Source organism: Anas platyrhynchos, chromosome 1 (genome assembly GCF_047663525.1).
Source record: "Anas platyrhynchos isolate ZD024472 breed Pekin duck chromosome 1, IASCAAS_PekinDuck_T2T, whole genome shotgun sequence".
In the NCBI taxonomy this organism is placed as follows: domain Eukaryota; kingdom Metazoa; phylum Chordata; class Aves; order Anseriformes; family Anatidae; genus Anas; species Anas platyrhynchos.
Genome location: NC_092587.1, coordinates 112,566,763 through 112,586,128, shown reverse-complemented (window position 1 = coordinate 112,586,128; position 19,366 = coordinate 112,566,763). Strand labels below are relative to the sequence as shown.

The 19,366-nt window shown below is 42.2% G+C and overlaps 1 long non-coding RNA gene across 5 annotated transcripts; it reads right to left on the bottom strand.

Moving 5' to 3' along the window:
* Positions 1-3,057: 3,057 nt before the first annotated feature.
* Positions 3,058-19,249, bottom strand: LOC110351543 (uncharacterized). 5 transcript variants are annotated; one of them, XR_011804669.1, is made up of 3 exons: positions 16,968-19,249; positions 8,677-16,411; positions 3,058-4,940 (listed from the first exon to the last, which is right to left on the bottom strand). It is a non-coding gene; the product is annotated as an uncharacterized lncRNA (long non-coding RNA). The 5 variants fall into 5 exon arrangements; XR_011804668.1 differs by having other exon boundaries at positions 3,058-8,820; positions 9,253-16,411; XR_011804670.1 differs by having other exon boundaries at positions 9,253-16,411.
* Between the last annotated feature and the right edge of the window lie 117 nt (positions 19,250-19,366).

Sequence of the window (19,366 nt, the reverse complement as noted above, 5' to 3'; positions counted from 1 at the left end):
GAGGAGGAGGAGGAGGAGGAGGAGGAGGAGGGGTGGGGGGGAAGCGCAGCGCCGTACCGAGCCCCCGGGAACTCCTCGCTCCCTCCCTCCCTCCCCCGCCTGCCAGCCGCTACCTCCTCCCCCTCGCTGCCTGCCCGCTCCTCCTCCTCCTCCTCCTCCTCACGAACCGGCGCCGCAGCCCCAGCCCCAGCCCCAGCCCCGTGCCCACCCCGGGGGGCTCCGCTTCTCGCCTCACGGAGAGGGAGCGGGGAGAGAGGCGCGGCGGCGGCACGCGCACGATTTATTTCCCCATTTTTTATTATTATTATTATTTTTTGGCAAGGTGCGAAAGGAAAAGGGAAAACAAAATAATAATAATAATAATTAAAATATCACACAAGCGATTCAGGCGGGAAGGTGTTTTTTTTTTTTTATTTTTGAAAAAAGCTTTTTTTGAAAAAGGAAAAAAAAAAAAAGCTAACTGACAAAATGGCGGCGGGGGCGAGCCCGTTGCCGGGGCAACTGTCAATCACGCGGCGCACCCCGCCCGGGCGGGAGACGGCGCTGACGTGGGGAGGGAGGGAGGGAGGGGAAGGGGGAAGGGGCGGGGCGGGGCCCGCCGTTGCCATGGCGACCGCTGCCGCCCCGCCCCCCGGCGGTGACGCTGCCGGCCGGGATGGCCCCGGCGCGCCGGGGGGAGGGGCGGGGCGCGAGGCCGGTAACGGCTCTTGGGGGGGGGGGAGGAGGAGGCGGCGCCTTCCCCGTCCTGAAGGGGGCGCCGGGCGGGCAGGGTTCCCTCCCGGCCCCCGAAATCAAGGTTTTCCGCCCCAAAATGAGCCCCCGAAAGTTGCCTGGCGCGGCGTGCCGTGGGTGTGCTCCGTGAGGGGAGCCCGCGCAACCAGCCCGAACCGTCACCGGGGCTTCTTTACGCGCTGTCGGGTTTCGTTTCGTTTCATAAACGCCCGCCAAGGGTCAAAAAGTAGAGTACGGCCTTTATTTCGTGTTTTAATTCCATCCTGTGATATTATAATCGTTTTAGTTCACGGCCAGCCTCCTTGAGGAAAATAGGCCACATTACCAACACCTGTTCCATCAGCATTTTCTCCTCTTCTAGTATCTTTCAGCTTAAAAGGTAAAATTAAACGCCCAAAGGTGGGGACGCAGGTACAGCAACAACCAAAGTCCCTCAGAAACCTAATCACCGCTTTACAAACACAGTATCACAAGCAGTTCGACCAAGCTAGAAGTTTGTTGCTGCTGAAAATAGCAGTCCGCTGCCTCTCCACTTCCAGCCATTCAGTCCTCCTGCCTCTTTTTACATCAGAAACAAACTAATTGAAGCACCTAGCCACACAATAAGTAAAAAGTAAATAAATTTGTATGGCTAGGATAAACGCGGATAGCGAGGAGATCTGGAAGTGTGGCAGTGGGAATTGAGAAACCACCCCACTCAGTAACAGCACAGCCATGGGTTGGATTAAACCACCCATGAAATTATACCTTAAAGCCATGGAAGGTGTTAAACAATCATTTCTCATCCCCCTCATCCCCCCAGAAATTGAGAGGTTGCTTTGAGCCACTTTTGACACTTCTCTCTCTGCTTTAGCGTGCGATCAGAGCACAGCTCTTAGCCCAAGTAGAGGAAAGCCAACACTCGCACTCTGCGAGGTAACAAAGGTGCAGAATCACCTGCTTCTACCCAAGGACTCCCACATCAGCATCATCAGGCTTTGGCCTAAGATACGTGCACACACAATACATTACACTAAAATGCACACACTATACATGTATATATTTTACACTAAAACCTCTTTGCCATTCTGTGTGAATGGTAACGTGCTGTGGCAGAGTAATTTCTCTGTTGCTCACCATAAGTAACTACAAATCTCATAGAAACTTATTATACCAGTTACTGTATTACAGTATGCTACAGTATGTACCTTTTTTGGTGGTGGTGGTGTATTTTTCATGTGTTTGTGTTTTTGTTTGTTTGTTTGTTTGTTTGTTTTCTGACATTTAAAAATATTACCATGTTCTCATGCATGTGTGCACTTGTGCTCAATAGTGCTCTACTTTTATTTTGCTTGTTGTACCCAAGCTTACTGATATAGGAATGTAACAGCTTGGGCCAAGATAAAATGTCTTTTAAAAGGTTCTGACCATTTTTCTCAAATCTAATTCTTTCTACTTTGTTCCACATAATAATGAGTTATCACATCTTTTTTTCTTTTTTTTTTTTCTTTAGGAAAGAATGGACTGTCAAGAGGGGAATTGTTATATTATTTTTATTATCATTCAAAAAGCTTCTAAGGATAGGTTGACATTTCAGTGTCCCACTTTAAATCAGGAGCTTGTATATATTTCTCATGAATACAAAGACCAGCTCCTGAGAAATACTTGGTTTTCTCTTCCAAAAAGACAAACCTCTCAGAAAGCTGAATATTTGGCATCAAAAAGAACAATAATAAGTAGAATTCTTTAGGAAAAAAAAAAAAAAAAAAGAGGGAAAAAGTACATACACACACACACACACACACCAAAAAAAAAAAAAAAAAAAGAGGAGGAAAGCATCCAGCATGGAGAAATAAGATTTGAGAGAAACATTATTATTTTTTACAGACTTGAAAAACGGAACAGATGTAAAAGAAAACAAGACAATATAAAAGTTTTCTTAGTTCAGTAGATAAAAGGTGACACAATCTACAGCTCTGAAAACACTGAATTACAGTATCCTGATGGGACATAAACTCACCTTACAGTCAACCCTGGTTGACTATTTTGCCTCTCCTTCTGTCTCTTTCTCTGTATAATGAGAAATACAATCCTTCCTGTTTCCCATTTTTGTGGTGTGCATTTACATCTATGCTGTCAACAGAGTAGACTTAGGACCAGTGCAGAAATGGTTGTAATTGGAACCTAAAGGATCCAAAAGATCCCAAAGGTGCATGGCTACAGCAGAAAGCATGCTGTAGAAACAGGGGGTTTCACAGACTGATGGCTGTTATTGTTGGTATTAGGAAAAAAAAATAAATTGTCATCTAAAGGAAAAACAAGAGGATATGGTACAACAGACAAATATAAAATCATAAATAAATACTTGTATTTTCATATTTACTTTCTCCTTTATCAAAGCAATAGAACAGAGATCAATAAATTAGAGGGAAAATTACATTTCATTCATGCTTTAAGGCTTCTACTTAGTAAAGAGTAGTAAAGACTTGTCAGGTCTTCCCGTTCTCTCATTTTTTTCTTTAAAATTTCTAGTAGTGGAAACTGCTGTACAAGAAGTAGTACGGAAGTGGATAGACTACTGATGTGATAAACCTGGCACTAATCATTTCAGAACCTTCTTCACTTCCTGCCACTTACCAGGACTTCATAACTCGAGTGAGGAATCTCTTCTCAGGTAACTGGTGTTTGAAGGTAGCACGTTGGGTCAGCCCAGCATTCTGCCAGTCACAGATTTAAAGGTATATATCCGTGTCAGTAGTTATCCTTCTGGCTTTCTGAGCACACATTATATCAGTAAGACCATTTCTACCATTTCTGGGATGAAGCAGTTTTCCTAGTTAAGGAGCTAAGTACGTCTATGGAAGATGCTTGGTGTCCTATTGGCCTGGCTCCACGTCTTTCTCCTGCTTCAAGTATAGATACAGTGTTGTTGTTGTTGTTGTTGTTTCAGCCACACAGCTGCATGACAGCAGAGTGTGGTTATGGGCAATATATCCCAGTTTTTCTCTTCTCAGTCTTGTGACATTGAGTAGAGGGGTCCATTTCCCTCTTCACCCTAGGTTCTGGAAGTCTTCCTTCTGTGAAGCCCTTGTAGCCATGCAGTCTTTCCTTTGGAGCGTGTGCATTTCTCTCTGAACTCCAGGCTTCTTTCGCATCAGCCGTGGGGACTGTGACCTTTCCAGGGCTTAATATTTGTACTTTGAACAGATGCTTCAGTCTAGAAGACGCGTTGCGCCAGCGGCAACTCAAATAATCCTTTGTGTCCTGCATATCCTCTGCAAGAGTGGCCTCCTTAGCTCAGCAGACTGGGCTGATCTTAGAAGATCTTCAGAAAGGACTTCTTCACGCTGTAGAAAAAAGGTTATGTCAACTGTTCTGTTAACTTGTGCTTCTCAGGCAAAGCCGCCATATAGCTCAATCTCCTTGGTGCTGGGCCACAATCCGAAGCTAAGTCCCCAAAGAAGTTCTTCTCTCTGGGTTACGTCATTAACACTTCAGAGAACGCCACAGCAGCTCTCAGACAGACTTAATCCTAAATCAAACCATCATCTGGAGCGAGCAGCTTGTGTTTCGCCTGTCAAAAAGGTGCTGCTAAGTAACTAATGTGGTCCATCTCTTTTTAGGCCAGAGAGGTTGCCATGGTAACCTATCTGAATGTAGATGGATATGCTTTTGAGTCATCAGCAGAGCCTGGCTTTGATAGTACAGGGTTTGGATTGACAGCCAGTACTGCATGTTGTGTAGGTTGGCACGCCTCTGGACCAGAAGGTCCTGGAATTGCTGCTGTTGCTGCCGGATGAGGCTTGCTACCAAAAAAAAAAAATGTGCAGTTCCCTGAGTTTTTTTCTAATATTCTCTTGAATGGTTGTCATGTATTCCTTGCTGTTCTTGCTCAGTGAAGAGACAGGCTGAAGATCACTCTTCTGAATACAACAACTTCCTCGCTCCAATTTCAAAGTTCTTTCAAAGTTTTTTGGTGGAAGAAGTCTCTGGGAAAGAGGCTGTGTTAAATTAGGGCAAAGTTGTACTTTAAAGCTGTATCAGAGAACTCCTCTTGAAACCACTTTCCATGGTAAATAAATTTGTATGAGTGCAGAACAGTTTTCCATCAAAACCAGGTATCTTGAAGATCTGTGACTCTGTAAAAAGCATGCTCCAGTCTCAAGCTTTTCCTTTCTGGGAATTCCTCTGCATCTTCAATTCCCAACTTTTAGAGGGACCTGTTTTCCCTGTGTTTGGAAAGATGAAAAAGACATTCTGTTATTTTAATCAAAAAGCTTCACTCATATCTAAGAGGGCTAGTACAACACAATGCACATTCCTCCCAAGAATTTGTGTTTAGTTCTGCTAATTTTAACATAGTTCAGTTGACACTACCTACACCTATCCAATGTAGAGCTTTTGGTTCTCAGTAGAAAGGTCCTGTAAGAGTCAAAAAAATATCCCCAATCCTGTTAAAATTAGGTCCTTCATTGGCTGTTTCTTTTGAAGGCCATCCAGTGATGCAAAATACAGTTTCTTTGCCCTGTAGTTGTACAGCAGAATGTATGTCTTTACTGGCTAAAATGAAAACTTTGTTCTTCATGTCAAGAGAAAGCTTCTTGTGCTCCCTCTGGAGGGCTGTTGCCTTTGTAATTCCAACTCACGATGCATGCAGTGTCCTGACTTCACAAATCTGTTTGTGAAAGTTCTCAGAAGTACCTTTGGTTAGGTGCCTGCACACATGACCATAAAACCTCCTGCTAACTAAGAAAGATATTGTGACAAGTTTTAAATTATCTTTCTCTGAACTGACTACTAATGGCAATGCTAAGAAATTGCTCTTCAAGCAGTAGAAGCTGTAATGCTTGGTTATCTATTCTTTTCCCCTCCCAGATCCTCTGTTTCCTCCCAAAACAAGATTTTATTTCAGGCTTCCAGATTCCCTGTGTACCTCCCTGTGAACTACCCCAAAGCTCCAGCATGTGACCCTACTGAGCAAAGGTGGCCATGAACTGGGACTTATTTAGGGTGATGTGGATGCAGTTTGGCCACTTGGCAGACCAAACAGAAGCATTAAGAGTTACGTTTGTAGTTCAGCTTTTTCCATAGTGTGAAATGATTAAAGAATTAATCAGGATCAATCCCATACCTGGCCAGCAATTTTTGACAAAACTTCTTTGAGCCCTTTTCATTTGAGATCTCTGCCAAAAAGTCATCAGTTTGTTACCCGGAGATAAAAAATTATGATGCGAGAAGGAGTGGGGGATTAATCAAGAGGCTGTTGACTCAGCCTTATGAAACCAAAATAAAATTAATTTGTTCTTTCTATTACGCATGTAAAACGCATCATATTTGTATATATTATTTTCCGATAACACACTTTTCAGCCTCAGTTCCCGGGCTATCCACACTGATTTGGTCCTGGAGCATATTCTGTGGCATCACTAATGTAGGCTAATTGCTATGCACTCCTTTTTTTTTGTAGGGCACGCTTTTTAGGGGCCTGCAGTTTCACCTCAGCAAGCTATTCCAGGGAACTGGCGAGGCAGCAGGCACGGTCGCTGCTGACCTTATGAGAACGCCCCTGCCCACCTCATGATCACTTCTGCATGCCAGCAGTGAGGCCAACCAGGCCAGCGGTGTCATGTCCCACAGGGACAGCCCTGCCAGAGTGGAGCTACTAAAATAGCACGTCGGCTGCCGGGCAGGGTTTTTCTGCTGGCGTGAGGATATCCCTGAAGTATTCCTGCTGTAGGTTCCCCAGGCCGCCTGTAACAGTCCCGGGAGGGCAGAGTGCCACAAATGGTGGCATTCAGGTCTCAGGAAATGACAAAACTTTGCAAGGGGTCCTCCTCCCCCCCTACAGATCTGGGATAACGCATGCTTTTTCTTCATCAGCTGAAGCCAGGAGGTGTGACTGTTCATTTATTCAGTACAGACATGTTTGTGAAAAGACCTTAGCAAAACTGGCTTGAGTCATCTCCAAATCAGTACAAGAAAACATGAGGTGGGCCAGATGCCTGCATTTTGACAACATGTTCTGGGCAAGAAGTGGCCCATACGGATTGCAGAACAGAGAGCTGGGCTGTTCCTTATCAGCGATCTTCCCTCTGCACGATGGTGTATTGTCACGTTTTTTATTAAGGTCAGTTAAGGTCAGGCTGTGCACATTGACCAAAGCCATGACAACACAAGATGCGTGGCTAGTACACAAATATGCTACAGCTATCTGAAGCTCGTGCGGTCACACGGACTTGTTTAGGATATGTTTACACACTGACAAAGTCATGGCTACTGATTGCCTCAGCATGGTCAAGTGTTATCAGCATCAATATGTTTGGAGTCCATTTCTGATAACGTCTTGGATCTACTTTTGATATCTGGCTAAATCTGCATTTTGGCACTAAAATGGCGGTGTCTTGGCTTTCATGATGCCAGGGATTTTGATGTTATCCACCCCTACTCGCATCCCACTATTTCTATTACGTAAATAGAATTGTTTGTAAATAGTATAGACCTTTCTCAGCTCACCTTCTCTACCACCAGTACTAACTGCGGAAGGTGGATACGGTTATATGATATACATGTATGTGAAAAAGTATTTTATACTGGGGTGATGGGATACTGGCAAGCATTGGTAGTGTAACTGAGGATGTAGTGTGTCATTGGCATAATTGTTATGATACCTGATTGTGGGAGGAGGAGAAAAAGGACTTCTGCAACTGTTTCATTTGTTGTTGGGTTATGTGCAATTGCATTGGCAGTTTCATAAATGGTATTTTAAACTCTTACACAAAATAAAATAAAATAAAAAATGTAATTTTTAAATTTTAGCACAGACTGGGTAAAGGTGGCAAGTGTGTAGAGATGTGAAAGTGTATCCACAAAAGATTTAATTTATCAGCAGCTGTATGTGAAACTTACATATGCCAGTGGTTGCACAAAACCATTTTGCTGTTCTCTGTTAAGTGCATTGCCTATAAATTTTTTTCCCTTCTGGAGAATAAAATTAACATAAATCCGGATAGCTAATATCTTTATGTGTAGGGCCCATCAAATTTGTGAATGCACAGACTGTTATGCTTATGAGTGCACACATCATCAAGTTTATAAGCTTAGCACACAGCAGTTATGCTCACAGCACATAAAGTTTATCTCTTGGTATATAAAATTCAGTTATGAAAAACAAAAGCTGAAAAACTGCCTCAAATCCATATTTTTCACCCTTCCAACCAACATGCCATAGCACGTCTTTTCACAGTAAGCTTCAACCAAGGTTTGCATTTATTGACAGAGGGGTGTTTTTGAAGGTTGTGTGAAATTGGTTTACTATAGCTACATCTCAGGCAGAAAATAATTTTGAATATTTCCAATGAAGATTTTTAACAAAGGTAAATGAAAAGCACATAGAAGATTCAAAGTGTGTAAAACTAACTTGTGAATGTTCATACCAAAATCCCACAACAGAGGAACTCACAAATACATTCATTTTTAAGCTGTTGTTTTGTTGTGGACTGTTTGTTAACCTTGTATGTGACCAAGATGAGTCCAAAGAAATGTAAGCATATAAAAAATTACTGTAACTCTGTTGTTTTGGTTTTTAAGTTTATTCTAGGTGTATCAGTATTGAATGTAAATCCCGTGTTTGACACTCAGAAGTCTGAACGAATACATTTTCTGAAGAACTAGAATATACTCATTTAACAAAGTACTAATTACACAGTGCCAATTACGGGAGGCATACAAAAACAGTGCTCAGATTTACACAAGTACTTTATATCTGGAATGGACAGAGCGTACAGTTTCCTTCCCTAGTGAAACAGAGTACAGAACACTATGTTACTTAGGTCTTCTGGATTATAATTGCTAACCCTCACTTCCTGGTACTTAACTGCTCTCAATGCCGCTCTTAATTGCTAGGCTAATGCCAGTGGCCACTGAATAGAACAAGCACCTCACAAATGCACTGAAACACTGGCTAACCTGGTCAGATGCTCCACCAGATGCAATAAGATGTCGTGTTGGAGCCGGAGCACGGGACGAGGCCCAGCAAGCAGTCAGCACAACAACGCAGTGACCTTGGCTCGGCAGCCAGGCCCCAAAGGGCAGGTATTTCCCTGAAAATACCTGCGAAGCGAAGGTGTGTTAGGCCTTGGTAGCTGTGCAGGAGCTCAAAAGAGAGAAGCCACCAGAGGCTGGTGGCATTTACCGTAGTTAATCTGCCTTTTTCCACCGGCCCACACAGTCATTTTGGACAGTACATTTCTGTGTCTGACTCAGGGCTGAGAATTATACACTTGTTATTAAATTAGGCAGGGTCCTAATACTACAAAATTTCATACATGTATGCTCTATGCGAGATGTAAAGACAGAACTAACCCAAGAGTGCACCAAAAGCTGTATTTACCAAAAGCAGCTGGTGGCCCACGGTTGGTCTTACTGTTACTTCTTTTGCTGAAGTTGAACCTGCTGTCAGTACCATCTGACTCCTACACCCCACAGATACTTCTTCCCCCCATTTCTGCCCGTCTCCTTGCCCACGGTAACCCTGTTCCTCACCTGTTCACATTCGGTCAGATATTTTTCTCCTCTGGACCTCAGCAGCAGAAGTGCTGAAGAGACGAAAAAGATGTTCTCCCTGCAGCGGGTGCCCAGAATTTAGATGCCACCAAATGCTGGAACAGACAACTTCAATTAGCCCACTGCTTTATGAACATGCTGCACTTGCCTGCATGGTGTTCAGAGCCTTGAGCACCCGTAACGTGAAAGGAACAGAAAAGTCTCTCTCTCACGCCAGGGCACCATCTATATTGATTGTTAAGACCTGGTTTCAGAGAACTACACTTTCAGTTAAAACACTAAGGGGTTTACAGAAATTTTAAATAACATTTCCTCCTCACTTCATTCTGAGAAATGGCTGAAACCTTTCTGGACTTTTTTTTTTTTTTTTTTTCCTCCAGAACATTCAGGCTGAGGCAAACATCCAACTAATCCTTGTTTGTTTGTTTGTTTGTTTGTTTTCCATTGTTTATATGTTTGCCAAGCTTTAACTACTTGGAAGAAGTTTTCTATCCTGGGTGTTGCCTCAGGCTGATATTTATTTTTTTTTTAAGGGGGAAGGAGTAGGGAGAGGTTGGGGTTAGTTTGGGAAGGGTAATGTTTCAGTTTGGGGAATATGTAAGCAACTGCAGATGAAATGCCAGTTTAAAAGGCTGAAAACAGCAGCAAAAAACATATATTTCTATCCTAGATTTTCACAAGAAGGAACTTTTCCTTGTCTTTTTCATGTTGCTTTTCAGGGCAGTGAGATCAGTGTATAATAAATTATGATAAATAGCCCAGCTCTGTGTCATTATTTTTTTACCCAAATCCCAGATGGCCCTAAGCGTCATCTACTTCTTAGCCAAAGGGACAATATGAAATTTTGTTACACCCAACAGACAAGTGTCACTGTATGTCTTCTACTGAAGAAAAAAAAAAAAAAAGGCTTATAAGTTCCTTCTGAAATAGGGAAAGTTTCCAAGCATTTGTTGTTCTTTTTCCCAACAGAGTCTCGTTAGCTACAAAAAACGGGGCTTGCAGCAACAGCTTCCAGTTGTATCACAAAATTCTGTCAGTGGCTTAACCACAGTTAGTTTGGAGAGAAAAGGTGTGAAGTCAGCGCTTCGTCAGAGCCAACAGGAGCACTTTGCAGTTTTTACGTGCTTTTACAGTGCTTTTACGTGCTTCATTTTGTGGTTAATAGTAAGAATAAACACACATCACTTCAAATGGCATTGAGCTACTCATAAATTGATTATATTTGTATTCAAGTGTCAAGGTTTGTCATCTGATACAGGTTTTATACACAGATCACAGTTTAGCAGCCTAATCATTCTAAATGTTGTCACCTTTCCAGTCCCCCACTCGGACAGCAGGGGTCTGCAGCTCCCACCACCAAAATGACACAGCATTTGCAACAGAAATGTCAACTATATTTTCAACAGTTAGAACCAAAAAGTCCTTTAAGGCCGTTACTAAGGGTGTAAGAGAACTTTGTGATTAGACTAATTATAGTATATCAATATTTATACCGAGCTATAAACAACTTTAGCTATACCACCCTGAATGAATACCGCTTTTTACTTCATCAATATAGATATTTTAATTTTAAATATTTGCACCACCAAAATAATAATTTGATTTTCTTCAGACTTAGATTGTTTTAATTTCCGTAATGGCCCCACAAGCCAAATTTCATCTTTTGCATTATGTTTGCGTCATGTTTCAGTTGGAGACCGATGGAAAATGTACTTCCCCACATGTCATGTAAGTAAAAAATAACCAGTTTTCCTTAAAGTTCCCAATAATTGTTGAGTTGAAACAATGTACCCAAAACTCCAACTGAAAGAGGATTTTTTTTTAAAGATGAAAGGAGAGATAAGAACGGACACTCAGCTATAGCCTTAGCTAATACAGGTGAGCTCAGCAAGCATTACAGTCTGGTGAATTTGCAAACAGCAGAGGTAAGATGAGTGTTTTCTGTACAGTCTGTTTTCAAGTTACCTTTATGCAACTGAATAACGAGGTTTTAATTAGGCTACATCATAGTATTGCACTATACCTTACCATACATCTAAAAGAAGTTCTGAGTATGAAAACACAAAGGGAGAAAATTGCATTTTCTTTCTCTCATCCAACAGTCATGCTCCCTCTTACATTTCTGCCTCCCGCAGTTGCACCCTTGTCTTTTCTGTTTCTCACAACAGCTGTGCCCACCTGAAAAACAAAATGCTTCGGAACAATCTATGAAGATTTTCCTTTTCTTTTTGGAGAAGGGTTTTGAGGCGGCCTCTTCTCCTACAAGGAGACAGCCTTTCTTCTACCATGTGCTCTTTCTTTCTTGTTCTTGCCTTCAAAGTTAATTCTCTCCCCCTGCACGGTGATAGGCCTTTGTAGCTAACAGCTGTCCCAGAGATCACCAGCAGAACCCGCAGATACCAGCACTCCTCCCCTGCAGAGGGCCAGTGTTAGCTATTTACACACGGGTGACCTACTTCACCGCTTAACTGTTTTTGACACTATTTTCCTGCTATATGGATTAAGATTTTTTTCTTCCTGGAGTCATCGGTGTTTCTCCTAATCTTTTGTGACTCTGAAACATTTTGTGATGGTGAATCTAACCGCCTCTGAATCTCTCCTATGGAATTTGCGTGAAGAACTGCTATACTGGGAGCTTAAACCTTGTCTGGTTTAGCATCTGGTTTCCAGCAGCAGCCAACAGAGGATGCCCATTTTAATAACAAGGTCTGCGTGTTGTCCCCAAGCACTCCCAGGGTCCACTAATTTGAGTTTTGGAGGCTTCTGTGGTATGGATGGTAGGTGATGTTTTCTTCCTTAACAGCCCTTATATTTAATGGGCTTTTCTTCTGTTAATTTGTCCAATTGGGTTTTAACTCCTACACTTTGCATCTTGCAGCATCTTGCAGTATCTCACAGCAAAGATTTCCAGAGCTTAGCCTCCTGTGAACACCCCTTCTTCTTGTTTTGAGCATAATTCCTACCAGTTTCATTAATATCCTTTTTCCTTGCTTGGAAAAACACAGTGACAGTGTCTCCCCATTCGTCTTTTCCCTGCCACTGGTGATTTTATAGACCCCTGTCATGTCTCAGTCACCCGTTTTTCTGACAGAAGAGCCCGCAGGTATACTTCATCCAGAACCATTCTGTTTCTTCCGTTGTCCTTTCCAAACCTTTTTCTGAATCATTTCCTGCTCTATTATGCCCTTTCTGAGATGTGAGGAAAAGCACTGTACATACTACTCAGTATGCAGTGAACTATGGATTGATACAGAGGCGATTGCATTACAATGTTCTCTGCTCCTCTCTTGATAATTTCAAATATTTGATTTGCTTTTCTGCGTAGAGGGGAACACTGAGCTGATGTTTTCACAGAAATACTCATCAGAAACCAAAGATCTCATTTGTGAGCGGAAAGCCAGCTTACAGTCCATCACTGTATATATGATTTGTTTCCCGTGAGCATTACTTTATATTTAGCTGAAAGTGAAGTATACTACCTCACATTTTATCTGCCATTTTATTATCTAGTCACTCAGTCTTGTAAGGTCTTTCTTCAGCTCTTCACAGTGAGCCCTTTAACTTCATCACAATTTGTCCTCTAACTTTCCTTTACCTGAATAGCTTAATATCATTAGCAATCTGTGATATCTCACTGCTCACCCTCTTTTTCCAGATCATTTATGAATACATTAAGCAGCACAAGTCACAGCACAGGTCCCTGCAGACTCCTCTTGTGATCTCTCTTCTATGAAAACTGACCTTTATTTCTGTTTTATTTCTGTTTCCTATCTGTTAGACATTTTTGATCCATTCCTTTTTCTTCTTATTGCATAAAAGCTGTGCTTTAAAAAAATATATTTATTTATTCATTTATTTTAAATGAAGCTTTGTCTGGGGATCTCATTGCCACTGGAAATCCTGGTAGCCCTTAAACATGAGCTGTCCCTTGTCCACACACATTAAGTCCACCGAAGACCTGCAAGACGTGACGTAACGTAACAAAAGCTGTGCCGTGTCTTCCTCAGCATGTCACATTTATATACGTATCTGCTGGTTCTGTTATGCAGGACAGATATTACTTATTTACCCGGTCTGGACAACACAACAGGCTTCATCGTGTATGGATGCCTGGGTCTTCACTGAAGTCTTTTTTGAAAATGTCTGGTACATTCCCCACCCAGTGAGCAGGGGAAGGGGTCTCAAAATTGGGGTCACACTCTGCAGCCAGTGCTTTGGCTTTCTGACGCCTGAGTCCTCTCAGAGCTCTTGGATGGAGGCCATCTGGCCCCCACGATGTCTTGCTTGCATTTTATCTGTTTGTTCCCTCACCTTTTCTGCCCCGTACTTTAATTTGAGATAAATCTGCTCAATTCCCCATAATGGAAAGTGCTGGCATGGGTTTCTCTAAGGCCCTGCACTGTGAATACAGATGCAAAAACATAAATGTCGTATTTTCTCCTATGGCCTTGCTTTCTCTAGGTGTTTCTTTGACACCTTTTACACAGGCCCTACCCAATTTGTGGCAAGCCTCCTGTTCCTGACACTTAATTGGAAAGGGATTGTTTTTTGTTGTTGTTGTTTGCTTGTTTTAGTTTTTTTGCCTGCATGGCTTTGCAATCATTCCTCAGACTCAATTCTTACCTCCTTCATGCTATTAATGTAACAGAATTTATGTACCCATCTATCTTCCAAAACGCTTATCAAAGGATAGAAAGGAAGTTTCCTTTTTGCTTCTAATGGCTTCCCTTACCTTGTTCTTTAGCTGTGCTGGCTTCCTCTTATGTCTTTCTTTATTATGTTCTGAGAAGCTTGAGTAGCCCATTATTAGCAGGAAGACGAAAACTAGGTTTCTCTTGAATACTGGAGAATAGGCCTAAAGGCCAGGATTTACCTTGCAGAAGAGTTACTTTGCATCTTCCTGTCAACAGAAATTTTCTTCTTGACCATTAAAGGATTCTTCCTCCTCTGACATTCTTAGTCATGCCAAGTCCAGCTCAAAGAGCAGCTGAGGATCTGCCTCCGCAATGTTGAAAAGGATATAAAACTGAACACTAGCATTGTTTTTAAGAAGAATTTTATACATATACTTGCCTTACTGCCTTTAAAAAGAGCAGATGACTACTTTGGAGACATTAAGAACAGAAGTTAAGAATAATTTCTATAGTATCCCTTACCCCGTTTTAAAATATTGCCATCCAAACATAAAGACAAGTATGTCGCTAAAAAGGCGTGGTGTCACTCAGCGTTTTGTGATGATATCTCATTGCCACCGTATCTATAACATGCCAAATGAAAAAAATATTTTAGGGACCCAGTTACATACTTTTATTTTTAACTTACAACAAGAAAACTAAAAAAAAGACCTATTTAATATCTCAGCTAGTCCCGCAGTCCACCAATCAGAAAAGTATGGTTGTAAATATCCAGTCACTAACATACCTTGCATTGCATGCCCAATTGCATACTCCCTACCACTACCATAAAGAAACATCAGTGGATAAAAACTAATCCATAAATTTAATTTTAGACTTGGAGTTTGAAAACCTATTTATGTCACAGTAGAAATGTAAACAGCTGAGGGTATTGAAATCAGTTGCTGATATCAATTTTTGTTTCATTTTCCGGTGCCAAATCAATATTTAAAACATTGATAAACTCTGAAGGATAATTTTTAATAAAAAGAAATTTCTGTGCAATGGAAAGTGTTTCAGAAAATATGGATAAAATTCAATGTGTATGCAGCTTCTATATGCAGTGTAAAGGTTTTTATTTCTTTTTGATTAACTTGTTTCTGAAGCATTCAGAAACCCTACCAAACACGTCTGTGTTGCAATGAGAGTATTTGGTATGATTTCTGCACCAAAGGTAAAGAATTGAAATATGCTTCCTGTTGTTTAGTGGATCAGTTACAGTCCTTTCTTCAGCTAGCTCTGTTGTGTTACTTAGGGGTAATGAGTGGCTTTTCCACTCCTATTTTTTTTATTTTCTGTACCTCAAGAATATGCTTACATAAACCTTGTCTTGCTGTAAAAAAATTCCAAAAAATGAGATAAATAAATATTTGCAATGACTGCTTTGTTAGTTTAAATCATCTCTTTTCTCTCTCAGTAGTATCCACTCTATATTCTTCTGATGACAGCTTTCAGGTATGACTTTGTATTACCTGTACAATTTCACCCGCTAAATTCCTTAAGTATGCTGCTGTTTTCTAAATTTAATTTAAATTTTGTTTATTAAAAGTTACAAATGTTGTAATTCAGTACTTGTTAATGCATAAATATCAGCCTTGTGTTGAGGCAAATACAGAAGTCTGATTGTTCTAAACAATTTAAGCATATTTCTTAAAACAGTATCCCTGAGGAGGTCAGTTAAATCCAGAAAACAAACGTACGTACCATTCTACTGAAGTGATGTAATTTTTATTTTGTTTCAGTTTAGGTTTGCCTTTTAGAAAAATTTTCCTGATTCAGTTCCGGTTCAGGCTCAGCAAAGTTTAAAAACAGTGACTGAAGTTCAAATTGAAGTTTGGGTTCGGTTAACTCTACAAGTAGAAATACATCCAGGACGAATTAAAGCAAAGTATGTACCCTTTGAGACTAGTTCTTTGTGCTAAATACAGGAACAAACAGAATATATCTATTTAGTCTTGTTTGTGCAGCTGAATGCAGCACTGCATGAACCAACAACAGTAATGCATGAATTAGGCAATAAAGAGATGTCTCATGACAGTAGCTACTATGTTCCTAAATCAGTTCACATTTCCTAAATAAAACCATGTTTAAAAAAAAGAGAGTGAGAAGGGGTAATAAAAGAACTACTTCAAGGAATAGAAATATTTATTATGACTTTGTCATTAAAATGCATATACATAGAGAGCACCTGAGGACTGCAGGCTGATAATTATAGACTACTACCCTGTCTATAATTACTGAACATATGATTCTGTAACTCTGGAGTCTCACTAGCACCTACGACTTCCTAGACACTGAAGAAAGCAACAAAAGACCCTCCTGGATTCTGCTGTATGGAGCAGCAGTGGTTCCCACACTCGTCTGCTGGTTGAGAATATCTTCATCTGCATCACTGCTACTTAAACTGACTCGGAGCGACGCCAGTTGTCATCACCACGTGGAGGAGTCAGCCACACGCACTGCACCTGCGGGAAGCACCATCCCCTTGAGCAGCCTGTTACCCCTCCTTCAGTCTCACCATTTGTCCAGATTTTCCGTGGGATTTTGCAGGGGGCAGGAAGAAGCATGCTCCTGACAATGAGCAGGCTCACTGCCAAATTTCAAGCCTTTGCTGTAAAGCTAGAACAACAGGTTAACTGATTTTGCTTTCCAAGCCTTCCAAAATAATCCCGTATGAGGTAAATAATCAATAAAGGAAATATATGACTTAGATCACTTGGTGACTCACAATCATCCCCTCAGAGTTAGATTTGGCCACAATGAACCCTTTTTTTCTAATCTTGGGATAAAACTGGCTAAAAGGAGAAGGGACAATCACAAGACAGTAACAGTAAAAATCAGTGTCAGATTTTGGAAAGATTAATTGAGGAGTAGAGGATGTTATTTGTCTCTGAACTGGCCAGGGCATCTCTGATCACTACAGCCAGTATCAGCTCAGTCCAGACATTTGGAAACACCGACGAGCACATCTGCAGATCTCTGCATTTCAGCCAGCAGCCTCACCGGACCGACAGAGCATACCTTGAGTCAGAGGTCGCGGTGACAAAGGCGATACGGTCCGGTGCTGGCACGAGGGATCGCACTGAGAGTGCTGAACTATCGATAGAGAGACCGTATTTGGCCACCGCATTCATGGGGAGCTGCGGGCGGGTTTGTTTTGTGATGAGCCGTGTTGCTAGGCAGGAGCGCAGCTACAGCTTGTACCAGCCGCGGCTTTTTCTGGACACGAGGCTCCAGTTCCTAGAAATGAGTAACTGGAGTACCTCTAAAAAAGTTTCCTAAGAATGATAAACACTTGATTGTGAAAGTGATGGCAGAAAATCTGTGCACTCAGAAGACATCTACACTGCCTAGGCAAATATTCTTTCCTTTCAAATCCCCCTTTGCTGGGTTAAAAATAAATAAATTAATTAAATAAATTCGCTTAACACACTTAAGTAGCAAGGGGGCACAGTGGTTAGGTGGTCTTCCTCCTTACAGCATCCCTCTTAATACTAAAGTGTAGGGGTGGGGGGGATAGGCCAGAGACATCTGGGCTTCGTAAGGCTGACAGGACCGAATGCAGACTCGGAGCTTTGCATCCTCTTCACATCACTTGCGAGTGCCTCTCCCTGTCATTTCTGGAGCCCATTCATGCTCGGGAATGATCTCTCTGCATGCTGCTACTAGGACATGGTACCTCCAGCACTTGTATTTATTTTCTCAACTATTTGAAGCTAAGAAAATGTATCTTTAGATTACTACTTCTAAATATCAATTGCTAAAAAAAGGGCAATTATTTATGGCAAGACAATAAAATTAAAATCCAGATTACTTCAGAATTCTTCAAATGTTTATTCATTCAGTGATGCCTTCAAGACTCTTTTGTTTTATTCTTACTGAGAGCAGCAAAGAAAATGCTAATTAGTCCTCAAGCTCAGGTCAAGAAAACCAGGTTCAGACATCCAGAGTGCCACCAACGAGCAGCTGATGCAAGTCTGGATCCCATAGGCCTTCTTGGCCACAAGGGCACAATGCTGGCTCATGGTTAGCTTGTCCACCATCATGTCCCTCTCCATAGAGCTGCTCTCCAGCAGGTCAGCCCACAGCCTGTACTGTACAAGGGGTTTTTCCTCCCCAGGTGCAGGGCCCTGCACTTGCCCTTGTTGAACCTCATGAGGTTTCTCTCCAACCAGCTCTCCAGCCTGTCTGGGTCCCTCTGAATGGCTGCACAGGACTCTGGTGTGCCAGCCATTCCACCTGACACCTTCTTGGAAGACAACTCCATAGACAAATGCATCTCTATCATGCAGCTGCGTGCTTGATCCAAACTAGTTACAGTACAGCATGCTTATAATAGCTGAAAAGTCCATTTCCAGGTCTTTTTGTTCAGGCTTTTAGTGTAGTTTTTCTTCATCATGCTCAAAAAACCTGTCACAACTCTCCTCCACATCTGCCACCAACAAACGCCAATTTGAGAGTGAAGGAGGAAACTCCCACCATGCAAGGTGAGGTAAGGACAGAGCTGGCAGTCTCTGAAGCTGGTGAGGCTCATGTTTGCCACGTCTCCATTAAATCACAGAATCACAGAATTTCTAGGTTGGAAGAGACCTCAAGATCATCGAGTCCAACCTCTGACTTATGCTTGCCCTCACTTTTTAACATGGTAAGAATAATGACTTTAGATAAGGCATTAAAATATTCATGCTTTAGAGATTTCCCTCAGGACTTGAGACACCACCGATGGACAAGTCCCAGTCCCACTGAAATCACAGGAAAAACCCATCTGTGGCCCACATCCGTGGGAGGTTTAACTGCTTCCCTCGCTGCTGATGCATGACCCTGCACATTAATTGTTCACTTGTAACATTCACCAGACCAGACACTTGCTTTTCTTTTAATTTTCAGGTGGATTTTCTCACTTTATAAGGCATTGCCAGAAATTCATCAAGCAAGTTTTAGACAACTTTGCCGGAGCAGGCAGGAATGCGTTACGAGACACCATATGCCAAACCACACCCGTAATTATTAACAGAGACAAATCCAGTCCATATATATAAATATATATACAAGTTCTTTATTTTTTTTTCATTACTTTAAGGCGTGCTTTAGACTGTTTTATTTTAAAATAAAATATAGCCAGGGGAAACGCTTAACAAATTTAAGCCGCTGCTGCCGACGCTCAGCCTCCCGCCGCCTCCGTGCTCCTCAACGCACGGATGTTTGCGGGACCGCCGCCCTGCCCGCCTGTCCCTCTGTCTGTCCGTCCCTGTGTCCGTCTGTCCGCCCCCGTGTCCGCCCGCCCGCGCCAGGCGCACCCTGAAGGCCGCCCCACCCCCCCCTCCCCCCCACTGAGGCGCCCAACGGCCGCCGCAACGGCCGCGCACGCGCGAGGCCCGCCCCCGCCCAGCTTCCCCCCGACCGTTAGCGCGCCCTGCGCA